Source organism: Myxine glutinosa, chromosome 9, assembly GCF_964187855.1.
Source record: "Myxine glutinosa chromosome 9, kmMyxGlut1.1, whole genome shotgun sequence".
NCBI classification, from domain to species: domain Eukaryota; kingdom Metazoa; phylum Chordata; class Myxini; order Myxiniformes; family Myxinidae; genus Myxine; species Myxine glutinosa.
Genome location: NC_136269.1, coordinates 50578722 through 50593834, shown reverse-complemented (window position 1 = coordinate 50593834; position 15113 = coordinate 50578722).

Here is a 15113-nt window from a genome sequence, read left to right as displayed (position 1 = left end):
TCTAGGAAGGCAATCACAAACCACCCAGTATAGTATAACCCTTGCTGAGGAAGCTGCTTTGGCGGGTCAGTAACAAGTATGGTACATCAGATATAAAATAGAAGTAACAACTGAAGAGCAAAAGTGAAAAAAATGGGATATGGCATGGACATGTAGAGAGGAGAATGGAGTGGGGGAGGGAGAGACAGGGTAGTGGGGGAGGGAGAGACAGGGTAGTGGGGGAGGGAGGGGATGTGAAGGGAGGGAGAGGTGAGTGAGGGAGAGAGGGGAGGGACAGGGTAGTGGGGGAGGGAGATGAGTGGGGGAGATAAGAGACAGGTGAGGGAGAGGGGTGGGGAAGGGACAGGGGAGTGGGGGAGAGAGGGGAGGGAGGAGAGTGGGGAGAAGGGGAGGGAGAGAAGGAGGCGGGGTTACTTTGCTAGCTTTTCCCATCACTTGGGACGGGTACTCTTCTTGGTAAGTATGTAGTATTGTCGCGCGAATCCCTCGGTTAATACCATCGCGGATGGCCCAAACGGACTTAAATGGAGGCGACGATCAATGACGGATTCGACTATAAAAGCACAGGAGGAAGAATGAAGAGTAAGAAGCGGCAAGCCTTTACCTGACGCCCCAACGGCAGCCCTCGATCCTGCAGGGAATGAACTCACACGAACACAGGATTTCGTTTAGAAAAGAAAATAATACAAGGATTTATTTACAATAGCGGGACAGGAAAATAACACGCTGGTAAATAAATGTCCTAATCGGGACGTCCCCACACCAGACTTAACAACAGGACAAATGGAAATGAATTAAATCAAATAAATCGTCGTGTTGTGCATTCGTGGGTGTGAGCTTATCTGTCTGTATGTGTGATTTCGGTCAGGCTCCGTCCGGCAATGACTTTGGCGCGAAGCAGGCTTCCGTCCGCCTCACTCACGCCCGTGGCATTGGTCGCACGCGAGGTCCCGTCCGCTCGTAGCACCACGCCTCGCTCCAAGCTCCAAGTAATGAGCACCGCTCCAAGCCACGCTCCAAGCACCCAGCACCAAGGCACAAAATAGAACCCAGGGAAGACGACGAACCACCAGGGAGGAACGAGGGAAGAACGCAGGGAAGCACCAGAATCAAAAACACCGAAGCACCCGCGCAGAACCCAGAATGCCCGCGAACCAGACGTTTTGTTCCCCGTGGTCTGACGTCAGTTCTGGCGCATTACCAATCCGACCCTCCCCTTCTTTGTGGTCTTTCCCGCCTTCCGACGTCACCGGCGCTTGTTCTCCAACCAGCGACCCACTTCTAAGTAATCGTTTGGCACCTTCCGCACTGATTGGCCGAGTGTTCGTGCCTTTCGTACTGATTGGCTGATGTGTCCACGGTCGGTGGCCAATCAGTGCACCGCTCCCTTCCACCAACCAATCACACGTTCTCTGGGCGTGGTTCCAGCCTGCCTTTCACGATGCTCGTTACGATGCCAGCTGGTGATGTGGCTGGCTGCAGCCCCATCGGCGGTACCCCGATCTGGCTTCCTGCCTGTTCTCTTCCAAAGTCATTGTGGCAGAGGGGAATTAATTAATGTGTGCACTAAGGGACCTATCTAAGTGTCTATATGAGTGCGTTGCCATAAGGGACACTGGATTGCTTACAGAGGGAACAACAAACGAGGGAATTTTACCTATAATCCCTGTACTAATTAGCACGCCCCGCCCCCTTGTGGCGGGGACACAGATACCACTTATTCTGACATCCAGGCTACACACAGAACTTATTACAGGTAGATTCCCTATCACGACAGTCGAGTTCCTGCCTACCTATGCAGATCTGCCTTGCTCTAGATATTGCCCTACCCCCCGACATAACAGTATGATGCAAAGACGAACTGATTAGATGTTAGCATCAAAGGTCAGAAGTCATGTCTAAACTAAACTAACTAAACTAAGTACATGTACCATGATGCATACAGTCGTGGCCAAAAATATTGGCACCCTGGCACTTTTTTCGAATAACTCATAATTTTCTCGAAAAATACGTTGAAATTGACAAAAGTATTTGGTCTCCACAATTTTTTATTTCACTGTTAATATTACAGAACCTTTGTTTTTGATTCAGAACTTAATATATCCTTTTAAATAAAAGAATAAAAAGAAATGGCATTGACAAAATTATTGAAACCCTCGACTTAATATTTGGTAGGACAAAATAACTACAGTCAAGCGCTTCCTATAGACATGAATGAGTTTCCTACACCTCTCTACTGGCAGTTTGGCCCACTTCTTGTGCAAACTGCTCCAGTTCTCCCAAATATGAAGGGTGCCTTCTCCCAACTGCTATTTTCAGATCATCCCACAGGTGTTCAATGGGATTTAGATGTGGACTCATTGCTGGCCACTTCAGAACAGTCCAGCGTTTTATCTTGAACTATTCCTGGGTGCTTTTTAAAGTGTGTTTGGGGTCATTGTCCTGTTGCAAGGCCAATGACCAATGAAGACCCAGCTTTCTGACACTGGGTTGAATATTGCACTTCCAAATGCCTTGGTAGTCTCCTGATTTCATGATGCCATGCACACATTCAAGGCACCCAGTGCCAGAGGCAGCAGAGCAACCCCAAAACCTCACGGAACCCCCTCCATGTTTGACTGTAGGGAAGGTGTTCTTTTATTTGAAGGCTTCATTTTGTTTTCTATAAACATAGAGATGATGTGCTTTACCAAAAAGATCGAATTTGGTCTCATTTGTCCACATGACATTCTCCCAGAAGGATTTTGGCTTGTTCAGGTGTGTTTTGGTAAACTCCAGTCGGGCTGTCTTATGTCTACGTCTCGGCGACAGTGGGGTCCACCTGCGTATCCTTTCATTGAGTTGGCGACGGATGGTGCGAGTTGAAACTGTCGTACCTAGTGTCTGAAGGTCAGCTTGAATCTGTTTGGCAGTTGATCAAGATGCTTTCTCCACCATTCGTACAATCCTTCGCTGCAATCTTCGATCAAGTTTTCTCTTGCGGCCACATCCTGGGAGGTTGGCTGCAGTGCTATGGGCCTTAAACTTCCTGATAACATTGCATACGGTGGACACAGGAACATCAACGTCTCTGGAGATGGACTTGTAGCCTTGAGATTGTCCATGCTTCGCTACAATCTTGTGTCTGACCTCCTCAGACAATTTTTGTGGTTTTATTTCTTTTCTCCATGCTCATTACGGCTCCATGCTCATTACACACAGTGACACAGAACAGCAGAATGAGTCTTTTTCTCTGTTGAAACTGTTTGAATGAGTGATTTTTATATTGCGGGCACCTGCAACTCACCACGGGTGAGTTCAATTCCAAAGTAAAGTAGAATCACCTGCTTGAACTCTAATTATTTCTAACAACTTCTAAAAGGTGCCAATAATATTGTCCAGGCCATTTTGGGATGTCTGTGTTGAATAAGCTAAAATGTAGTAATTTTTTCAGCTTTTTTGTTTTGTTTTACTGCAAACCAAAGAAATACATGTGTGGTGTGATATTTCAACAATTTTCTGGAGGAAATGGTGCATCATTTGAAAAAAAGTGCAAGGGTGCCAATATTTTTGGCCACAAATGTATGTTCAGATTAAATATTGAGGTCAAATGATCTCGAGGTTTTCGGTCAAGGTTAGAGTAAGCAAAGACTTAATTTGGGCGGAGGCATATCGGCCGACGTCGTGACATCAAATTATGTCTAGTTTTTTCTTATTTTATCTTGATGGATTATTTTATATCCATTCTTCCCAATAGTCCATGTTACCCTAAGAAAGGGAAAGAGCAATCATGAGTTTTGTAAGAAAAACAAAAATCGTCATTGATGTAGGGATAACATCGGGTACAAATGGTGAAACTACTTGTTGGTGGTTGGAGCCATTGTACAGTGAATGTGTTGGGAAGACAGATGATATCTCGAGGAAAAACGAAAAATCTAATTTTATTTGGGAATATCTACTGCAAAATTTGAATGCTATTTGTTTTAAAATTAAACAAATGCAGCTCAAGGTTGATGGTTCGGTGATCACTATTATCAGTTTAGTTTTGGAGGGTTTCTCAACTAGGTCCTTTTCATTCCATGAACTCGATGGACTTCTTTTATGTTAATTTTATCCTAATATATTTTGCATTCCATGAGTTATGTCTTCCAAGCTCATCGTTTTCTTTAGAAAATGTACAAGTTACCCCTGGGAAGGCAATGACCACCATTCAGTTTAACCCTTGCCAATAAACTGCTTCGGCAGCACCAACACTCTAACAGAGTATGGCACATCAAAATCAGAATCTGAATAAGTTACCCAGGACAGGTTAACTTCTTTAATATGTTTATTAAAGAAAATAGTGATACCTAGTTTGAGTTGTCCTGTTTCGCATTCTCTTGTGACCACATCGTTCATGATAGGACCCTCGATGTTATACTGTGTGCGCCATTTATTTGTCCATTGTGTATGCAAATGTCCTGGTAAAAGTAGGTAAAGGTAAAATAGAATCTCTCACAATGTCATATATATATATATATATATATATATATATATATATATATATATATATATATATATATATATATATATAATTTAAAAAAAAGTTTTTTTGTTTTTTTTTATTGTTGCGGATATGAGGATTGTGTTTTTTTATTGTGTTGTATTGTATAGTAAATTGTTGTAAAATATTGCTTTATTCTGGACCCTCCTTACTTCAGTTATGTATAAAGGTCAAAGGGCGTCCCATAATTAGGTCATAAACAATCACGTCAGTCAATCATAGATTTCCCCCTGGTTGATATTTATATCTTTATTATGTGTATTAGGGTAAGGCCTTGTCTTCCATTAAGATGACACTCCATTGCACCAAGTGAAATAGAGTAGATTCCCTTCATTCCCCATTCCCACTCCCAAAAACTTTCATTGCCAAGCCTCGATTGCCAATTACATCCCCTCCAAGCCTCCATTGCCAACTGCACGGGGCACAGGTTTGTTACAGCGGTGGGTTGCTGATTTCACCCCAATAGCCGCCATTAAGCATGTGCTCAGCTCGGGGTCAGAGGGCCTGTGCCCACCAATCAGGGCCGAGGCGAGCTGACCGATGGGCGTGTCCTAAAGGCCGGCGGCTTGATCGCCGGAGGCGCTATAAAAGCGCGCGCACAAGGTACTGCCGAAGGATATCCAGGGAAGCACAAAGCCTGCTATTCGTCGCCTTGCTCGCCAAAGTTGGACCAAAAAAAGGAGTTAACAGCAAGAAGCCTGGAGAAAGTACGCGACGTCCACACAGCAACACAGCAGCTTCAACAACAGCAGCTTCAGTAACCGCAGCTTGGGGCCTGGACGGCAGTTTTGAGCGGGGCCGCGAAGGAACGGCGGCTGCCAAACGCGCCGATCGTGCTGCAGCATCCTTGGACCTTCCTTTCCCTCCAGCCATCCACCTCCTGCCTTTCCATCCTTCTTGTGTACGTGAGTTTGTTTTGTTTGTTCTGTCCTTGGGTATTAATTAAGTTTGTATAAGCTAGCGTTGCACTGTGTCTCTGAATTCTTCTGTAAATTATTTTCTTATCTTTCCTTCTTCCTTAGTTACTTTTGGTTGTAAATATTAAATAAATTATATTCGTATTCCTTACCCTTTGTCTTCTTCTTCTTCTTCACATCCTTTAGTCTAGTAGGAAGACTAGGTCCCCCTGCACCCCCCGGAGATATACTTCTAATCAGTGTTTCTAGATTGGAAAAAATGTGTAGAAAATGACTAGCTATGGCCCCAAGCTGAACAAATGTCCCACATACCATTTTTATGCAAATTACTGCTGCCATTATCAAAAAAAGACTAGGTCCCCCTGCACCCCCCGGAGATATACTTCTAATCAGTGTTTCTAGATTGGAAAAAATGTGTAGAAAATGACTAGCTATGGCCCCAAGCTGAAAAAATGTCCCACATACCATTTTTATGCAAATTACTGCTGCCATTATCAAAAAAAGACTAGGTCCCCCTGCACCCCCCGGAGATATACTGAAACTGGCAGTGACTGGTGATTGAAATGCGGTGCCTTTTTGTGTTTCAGGTCGAGGTACGTGAACTCCCCACGATCTACAGCAACCAGGAAGAGACTGATACCAGGGTGGTTCTGTACCTCCATCATGCTGCTACCATCGGATACAAGAACGCTGTAGTCAGAACACCGGACACAGACATCCTCCTGATCCTGCTCCACCATGCCCACAACATCAAGCTGACGGTGTACCTGGATACAGGGTCAGGGAAGCATCGCCAACTTGTCAACGTCTCTGAGCTGGCAGAATCCCTGGGAGAGGACTACTGTGCCACTCTCCTGGGGTACTATGTGTTCAGCGGAGAAGACTGCACCAGTGCCTTCAAAGGGAAGGGAAAAGTCGGGCCCTTGAAAAAGCTGGAGAAGAATCCCAGGTTTCACAGGGCATTCGGTGAATTTCACAGGGTATTTAGAAAAATAAAACTTTGTGTTAACGTCTGTGTAGACGGACCTTAATATGAGTCTATTATTTCGTAAAACTGTGATTATTTTGTAAATAAAGCACTAATTAGCATACTAGTATACCATAGACACATGTAATCATGTTATGAATAGTTCTATCATGATCTATGCCCTTCAAAACATGGGTCTAGACACCTTCATTTTTCAATTATCTGCAATATTGGCTGAGATATGTCAAAAATCGTTTTTTTGATAATGGCAGCAGTAATTTGCATAAAAATGGTATGTGGGACATTTTTTCAGCTTGGGGCCATAGCTAGTCATTTTCTACACATTTTTTCCAATCTAGAAACACTGATTAGAAGTATATCTCCGGGGGGTGCAGGGGGACCTAGTCTTCCTACTAGACTACTTCGCTTTAGACTTTTCCCCATTGAATATCTGTGGCGCGATCCGGCCAACGTTCAGGAATCGGGTTAGTCGGGGTAACTGTTCGGCCGCGGTGCCATCCGCTCGGCAAACCAACATCTTAAACGCGGTCCGTAACAATTGGTGTCGGGAGCGGGGTCGGACCCGAAGCGCGCTTAACGCGCTCAAAATTACAAGCTGCTGAAATTTGATTTGTTTTAAAGAAAAACCCGAATTTTGAAATCGCGCCATGGCTAGTCAAGGCGATCGGATGCCGGTGGGTGAACTAGGAGAGGGGTTAGGAGTAACCCAGGATCAGAGGGAGGAGAACAATGAGGATGTGGTTGAGGGGGTTTCAGGCGCGCAAAATGGCACCCTCACGCATGAGGTTTCAGGCACGCAAAAAGGCGCCTCGCACGAGCGCGCGGTAGCTGAGCCCGCTGTATCAGCGGGCTTTAACATGCAGCCGTTTGACATGCAGCAGTTCAGGCACGGTTCAGCGAATACATGGCGGAGTCGAAGTGCGACAACGAAAAAAGAGGCAGGGAAATGGAAAAAATGGAAAACAGAATGGGGGAGCGGCTAGAAGCCAAAATGGGAGAAATGAGGGACGAAGCGAGGGCTGATAGTGAGCGAACAAGGGACGAAGCGAGGGCTGATAGTGAGCGATTGGAGGGCCAAATGGGGTTAATGGGGGACGAAGTAAGGGGTACCAATGCCCAAATTAAGGGGTTAGACAAGAAATTTGAGGGGTTAGACAATGGGATAGAAGGGGTGAAAAATGGGTTAACGGGGGTGGAAAATAGAATGGCTGCCCAGGAGAATCAGATAGAGGGGGTGAAAAATGGGTTAAGGGGGCTAGAAGATAGGATGGAAGGCAAATTGCGGGAAGTAGGGGAGGAATCCGCCCGGGAAATCAAACAGATGGGGAACCAGATAGAGGAGGTGAAAATCGGGTTGGAAAGTAAATTGGATGCTCAGAGGGATGAATTGGGACCGATGAGGGTGGCATCTACAAGAGATGGAGGAGATGAAAGAGGAGATATGACGAGGTGTAAGCGAGGAGGTCTCGGGGGTATGCGAGGAGGTAAAGCGTGGTGAAAAGCGTATGGTGAAAGAGGTGAGAAATGGGACGGCAAAGTTACAAGGGGGCATAGAGGACCTGACGGAGGAGGTGGAACAGCTGACGGTGGGACAGACGGAGTTAGCGGAGCAGGTACAAAAGAACACTGCGGTACTAGGAGGGTTAAAAGCGACACAAAGAGACATCAAGGACGACTTGATAGCGACGAAGAGGCAATGTCAGATGGTACGTGAGGGACTGACAACGAGGTTGGAAGAGGTGACGGAGGTAATGGAGACGAAGGACCGGGAGGTGAGGACGCACATAGAAACGGTCAAAGTAGCGTTAGAGGACGAGATTGAGGAGACGCACCGGGAAATAAAAGAGGTGAAGCAAAAGTTAGAGAAGGTGGAAGAGGGGGTGAGTGAAATTAAGAAGAGACGGAGGGAAACTAAGAGGGAGATAAAGGAGGAAGTAATGGAATATGTGCAAGGTCGGTGCTCAACTCATAATGGTGTGCTCACTAACCAAATAAAGAGTTTACAGGTGGTGAAGGAGGTGCAGAGACGGAATGTCAAGGTGAGTGGCGATATACGAGGAAATGTATATGATGTGAGGGGAGCTTCAGTCGGCTTGGGGGTTGATTTGGATCCGGGTGTTCGTGAGAGGCCGTTGGTGAAGTGTGCGACAGGTACGGTGTGCGAAGGAAGAGGTGTGCGTGAATGTCCGACCATGTGGTGTGTAAGGAAAAAGTGCGCGCCGAGGAGTGAGTGTGCTGTCGAGAGTGAGTCGGTCGTAGCGCGTGGGCGAGGGAGCACATGGAAGCGCGTAGTGGTGAGTGTTACAGAGGATGTAACGGGAGAGTGTGCGCAAGAGGATGCGCGAGGAAGGTGTGTAACGGACGGGTGCATGAGGAAAGAGTGCGCTGTCAAAAGTAAGGGTGAGTGCGCGACCGAGTGTGGAGGTGAGAGTAGTAAGAGTGACACGGAGCGTGAGTTGGTTGTGGCAGGTGAGAGAGGATGTACACCTGGAATGGAAGGATGCACACCTGGAATGGTAGAGCATGTGTGGGAATGCACACTGGAATTAGTAGTGAGGCACGTGGTTGGGTGTGCAAGTGAGAGCACACCTGTGGTTGTCACCGAGGAGGTGACCGAGAAGGGGGCGCGAAGAGGTGTGTTGGTGAGGTGTGCGAACGACGAGTGTGTGCAAAGGTGTGCGGTGGTCAGGTGTGTGACCAAGTCTGTGAGCGAAAGAACGAGTGCAATGACGAAGTATGCGGGGTGTACGGGCGGCGTTGGAGCACCGAGCTCGGTGAGGGTGAAAGGGGTAGCGTATGCATGTGAGCATGCAGGTGAAGCATCGACGGTAACCGGGTTAGCGGTTAGAGCGACTTATAGCCGAATCGGGCCCTGGGTGCGCGCCAGGCAGCTTCGCGTGCCGCGAGGACCAGCGGGGATCTGAACCACGGCGGTTTTGAAAGAATCGCCGTACGTGATCCACGCCGGGCCGCGCTTTGAACGGCCGCGTCCGTGCTCCACTAGGCGGAGCGGGCAGCCCGATAGGAAGGGTCGTCATGGCGACCCCTTTTTGTTGAGGCGTTCCGGCAGGTCGAGATCGGGCCATTGGACGGCTCTGTGCCGAGATGGTGCGTGGGATCTTGGCCCGGGTAAGCCCCCGTCCCTGCACCGAATGCGGGACGTATCCAGCCGCCGGCACCAAGCAACCCGCATTCATTGCTCGGCCGTGCGAAGCCGGGCTGTAGAAGTGAATTGGCGCACCGAGAGGCACTAGTGAGTAGACTGTGATGATGAGGATAGTGTTTTGGCCCCGAAATTAGAAAAACAAAATGTAATGATTGGCAGATGATGGGTAGTGATTGGCAAATTTTTGATTGGTTGAATTTGGTGAGCAAACTTTATAGTGGGAGATACCCGATGTGATGGGATGGCAACTCTGCCATCTCTCACAGCGGGGGCAAAGGAGCACTAGTTATGGGGTTTATGGCAGTGAAAACTAGCCCGGGAGGGTTAGGATATAATGATAGGGATCTAGAGAAGATGACAATAGGTAACGTTAAGATTAGTTAGTGACAATGATACCTGTAGTGGGGACGCAGGTAGGTTCGTGTGGATGATAATGACGTGGTATGTGCTTAGTTTAAAGGGAAGACGGGGAGCACTAAGTTAGCAGGGCAACAGGTAGTTTAGATGATGCCGTGTGTATGGTGAACAGGTGTGATTGCACAGGTGTGCAACTGAACAGGTGTATGGAGCAGTGTTTGAGTGAGTGATAGTGATGTGTGTTGTGTTGACCAAATGGTCCAGGAAGGAAGGAGGGTGCAGGTGGCACCAGGTGTGATTGCACAGGTGTGCAACGACAGGTGTATGGAGAATGGTTATGTGGAATAAATGGTATGGAGTATTGGAATGGATGGTCGTGGAGTGAGTATGGTGGAAACTATGGAGTGGAGTGGATGGTGCGAAGGTGTGAATGGGGGAAGAATGGACCCCCATCACGAATACCCGGGGAGGGTAGTGTAAGTGTTAGGTAGAGGGTATAGGTAAATTGTGGTTGGATATTGGCATCTGTGGTGCGGGTGAGAGAATGGTATTTGGATGGGTGCATTAGTGTTGTGGAAATGGCTGGGCGTGTAGCCTGTTAGTGTGTGTAGTTGGTTTGGGCACTCCACCACTGTGAGGATGTCGGCCAGGTGAGGCCGCAGGTGGGCTCTGGGAGCCGGTAGAGTTGTGGATGGGGCCCGAGGATCCGGAGGACGGACCCGGGTAGCCCAGTGCCAGAGGGCACCGAGGGGTGACAGAGCCAGGAGGGGCCTTCCCCAGTTAGATAGGTTAGTTAAGGAGCAGGTAAGCTCGGAGGCAACTACAGTGGTGGAGGTGTGCAGGTGGGTAGACCTGCTGGGAGAGCTGCATGACCCAGCCCAGAAATTGTGCAAGGGCACAGGGAGATGAATCGGGGGAGTGAGACCCCAAATTGAGAAGCACCACAGTTTGGTCAATGGGAATTGGTTTTTAAAACCACATAGAGTAAGATTGCCAATGGTTTGGCAGGGAAAGACCCCGGGTAATGTAAAGTGTGTTAAAGTCATTTAGAGGATAGTTAGGATTGAAGTCTCCTCGCACCATCTGCATCCACTCACCTGGGATGACGTACCTCCACACCATGCCAGGTTGTTTTATTATTTTTGATGCAAATGTTTGGAATGAGAGACGCATCATGACGTGGGTGTGACATTGTGCTTGATGTTCCATCTCTCCCTCCTTATGAGGATTGATGATAAATTGGTGATGGCAAATTTTGAAGTAGAGGGATTGTGGTGACGAATTTGGAATAGAAGAAATATGGGGAAGACGTGACATTAGCGACGAATTTGTAAATGTGTAGATTTTTGTAAATATGGGGTAAGGGCAAGGGTAGAGTAGGTGACAGGGGGGGTGACGTACGGTAGGGATGAGCTTTCTCACTTCGCTCTCTGTACGCACTTCGCCTTGCATTGCCTTGATTGATGTGTACCCTTGTGACCTTACCCCTCGCTCATCTGTCTTTCCCCCCTTTGTCTCCCACATGAGGACCTGTGCGCCACTGGGCGCCGAGAGGAGCGTGCGTGAGTCCGCCATTGTGCGCCCGGAACTCCCAGAACCAGCTGTCTGCATCGATGCACCACATTATGGACCACATGTCTGTGGCCGAGCACCACTTATGGACCCCATGGGTTGGGGCATGGCCCCTCTGCTGGAACCGGCCATGAGGGCCCGAAATCTTGCTGGCGGACCTTGGCCACAGGGCACCGATGCCCCACAGGTGAACCATACATAGTCGGCCCCTGTGGGCCATAAATAAAAAGAAATGGACACGTTGGGTGCATTTTATTGTGATACAAATAGGCCGCCAGTAAGAAAATGAAAGAAAATGGCAACATCTGGAAGAAAGCAAATAGCCAGCAGAGGGAGCCGAAGAGCAAGAGACCACCTGCAGGGTTAGGGGTTGTTGTTTTTATTTTTATTGATGACAGTGATGATTGTGCACCGATTGGTGCTTGAGGGTGTGTTGGTGCGTTTTGGGTGCTTTCATGGTGCATTGAGGCAGAGCAGACTGTCTCCCCCCCCCCAGAAAGAACAATCACAGGTCCTGGGTTACGTTTTGTAAATAAAGTAAAGCCATTGTAAATAATGATCCCCACCGTAAATGTATAGTTTGAAGACCATTCCGCAATTCGGTTAGCTGTGGGCGTGAGTCTGTTAGGTAGGGTGCAATGGAGCAGCGGGACATATTTATTTATGTTTCAAAACTGTCGCACTCAGGGTCAGGTTAAAAGTAGAGGGAACTACACCAACGTGTCACACTAAATTAAAGTTATAGGCCCGGGACGTGCCTAAGAGGTGGAGGGTGCAGTGTTGCGGATATGAGGATTGTGTTTTTTTATTGTGTTGTATTGTATAGTAAATTGTTGTGAAATATTGCTTTATTCTGGACCCTCCTTACTCCAGTTATGTATAAAGGTCAAAGGGCGTCCCATAATTAGGTCATAAACAATCACGTCAGCCAATCATAGATTTCCTCCTGGTTGATAGTTATATCTTTATTATGTGTATTAGGGTAAGGCCTTGTCTTCCATTAAGATGACACTCCATTGCACCAAGTGAAATAGAGTAGATTCCCTTCATTCCCCATTCCCACTCCCAAAAACTTTCATTGCCAAGCCTCGATTGCCAATTACATCCCCTCCAAGCCTCCATTGCCAACTGCACGGGGCACAGGTTTGTTACAGCGGTGGGTTGCTGATTTCACCCCAATAGCCGCCATTAAGCATGTGCTCAGCTCGGGGTCAGAGGGCCTGTGCCCACCAATCAGGGCCGAGGCGAGCTGACCGATGGGCGTGTCCTAAAGGCCGGCGGCTTGATCGCCGGAGGCGCTATAAAAGCGCGCGCGCAAGGTACTGCCGAAGGATATCCAGGGAAGCACAAAGCCTGCTATTCGTCGCCTTGCTCGCCAAAGTTGGACCAAAAAAGGAGTTAACAGCAAGAAGCCTGGAGAAAGCACGCGACGTCCACGCAGCAACACAGCAGCTTCAACAACAGCAGCTTCAGTAACCGCAGCTTGGGGCCTGGACGGCAGTTTTGAGCGGGGCCGCGAAGGAACGGCGGCTGCCAAACGCGCCGATCGTGCTGCAGCATCCTTGGACCTTCCTTTCCCTCCAGCCATCCACCTCCTGCCTTTCCATCCTTCTTGTGTACGTGAGTTTGTTTTGTTTGTTCTGTGCTTGGGTATTAATTAAGTTTGTATAAGCTAGCGTTGCACTGTGTCTCTGAATTCTTCTGTAAATTATTTTCTTATCTTTCCTTCTTCCTTGGTTACTTTTGGTTGTAAATAGTAAATAAATTATATTCGTATTCCTTACCCTTTGTCTTCTTCTTCTTCTTCACATCCTTCGCTTTAGTCTTTTCCCCATTGAATATCTGTGGCGCGATCCGGCCAACGTTCAGGAATCGGGTTAGTCAGGGTAACTGTTCGGCCGCGGTGCCATCCGCTCGGCAAACCAACATCTTATCCGCGGTCCGTAACAATTGGTGTCGGGAGCGGGGTCGGACCCGAAGCGCGCTTAACGCGCTCAAAATTACAAGCTGCTGAAATTTGATTTGTTTTAAAGAAAAACCCGAATTTTGAAATCGCGCCATGGCTAGTCAAGGCGATCGGATGCCGGTGGGTGAACTAGGAGAGGGGTTAGGAGTAACCCAGGATCAGAGGGAGGAGAACAATGAGGAGGTGGTTGAGGAGGTTTCAGGCGCGCAAAATGGCACCCTCACGCATGAGGTTTCAGGCGCGCAAAAAGGCGCCTCGCACGAGTGCGCGGTAGCTGAGCCCGCTGTATCAGCGGGCTTTAACATGCAGCCGTTTGACATGCAGCAGTTCATGGCACGGTTCAGCGAATACATGGCGGAGTCGAAGTGCGACAACGAAAAAAGAGGCAGGGAAATGGAAAAAATGGAAAACAGAATGGGGGAGCGGCTAGAAGCCAAAATGGGAGAAATGAGGGACGAAGCGAGGGCTGATAGTGAGCGAACAAGGGACGAAGCGAGGGCTGATAGTGAGCGATTGGAGGGCCAAATGGGGTTAATGGGGGATGAAGTAAGGGGTACCAATGCCCAAATTAAGGGGTTAGACAAGAAATTTGAGGGGTTAGACAATGGGATAGAAGGGGTGAAAAATGGGTTAACGGGGGTGGAAAATAGAATGGCTGCCCAGGAGAATCAGATAGAGGGGGTGAAAAATGGGTTAAGGGGGCTAGAAGATAGGATGGAAGGCAAATTGCGGGAAGTAGGGGAGCAATCCGCCCGGGAAATCAAACAGATGGGGAACCAGATAGAGGAGGTGAAAATCGGGTTAGAAAGTAAATTGGATGCTCAGAGGGATGAATTGGGACCGATGAGGGTGGCATCTACAAGAGATGGAGGAGATGAAAGAGGAGATACGACGAGGTGTAAGCGAGGAGGTCTCGGGGGTATGCGAGGAGGTAAAGCGAGGTGAAAAGCGTATGGAGAAAGAGGTGAGAAATGGGACGGCAAAGTTACAAGGGGGCATAAAAGGACCTGACGGAGGAGGTGGAACAGCTGACGGTGGGACAGACGGAGTTAGCGGAGCAGGTACAAAAGAACACTGCGGTACTAGGAGGGTTAAAAGCGACACAAAGAGACATCAAGGACGACTTGATAGCGACGAAGAGGCAATGTCAGATGGTACGTGAGGGACTGACAACGAGGTTGGAAGAGGTGACGGAGGTAATGGAGACGAAGGACCGGGAGGTGAGGACGCACATAGAAACGGTCAAAGTAGCGTTAGAGGACGAGATCGAGGAGACGCACCGGGAAATAAAAGAGGTGAAGCAAAAGTTAGAGAAGGTGGAAGAGGGGGTGAGTGAAATTAAGAAGAGACGGAGGGAAACTAAGAGGGAGATAAAGGAGGAAGTAATGGAATATGTGCAAGGTCGGTGCTCAACTCATAATGGTGTGCTCACTAACCAAATAAAGAGTTTACAGGTGGTGAAGGAGGTGCAGAGACGGAATGTCAAGGTGTCAAGGTGAGTGGCGATATACGAGGAAATGTATATGATGTGAGGGGAGCTTCAGTCAGCTTGGGGGTTGATTTGGATCCGGGTGTTCGTGAGAGGCCGTTGGTGAAGTGTGCGACAGGTACGGTGTGCGAAGGAA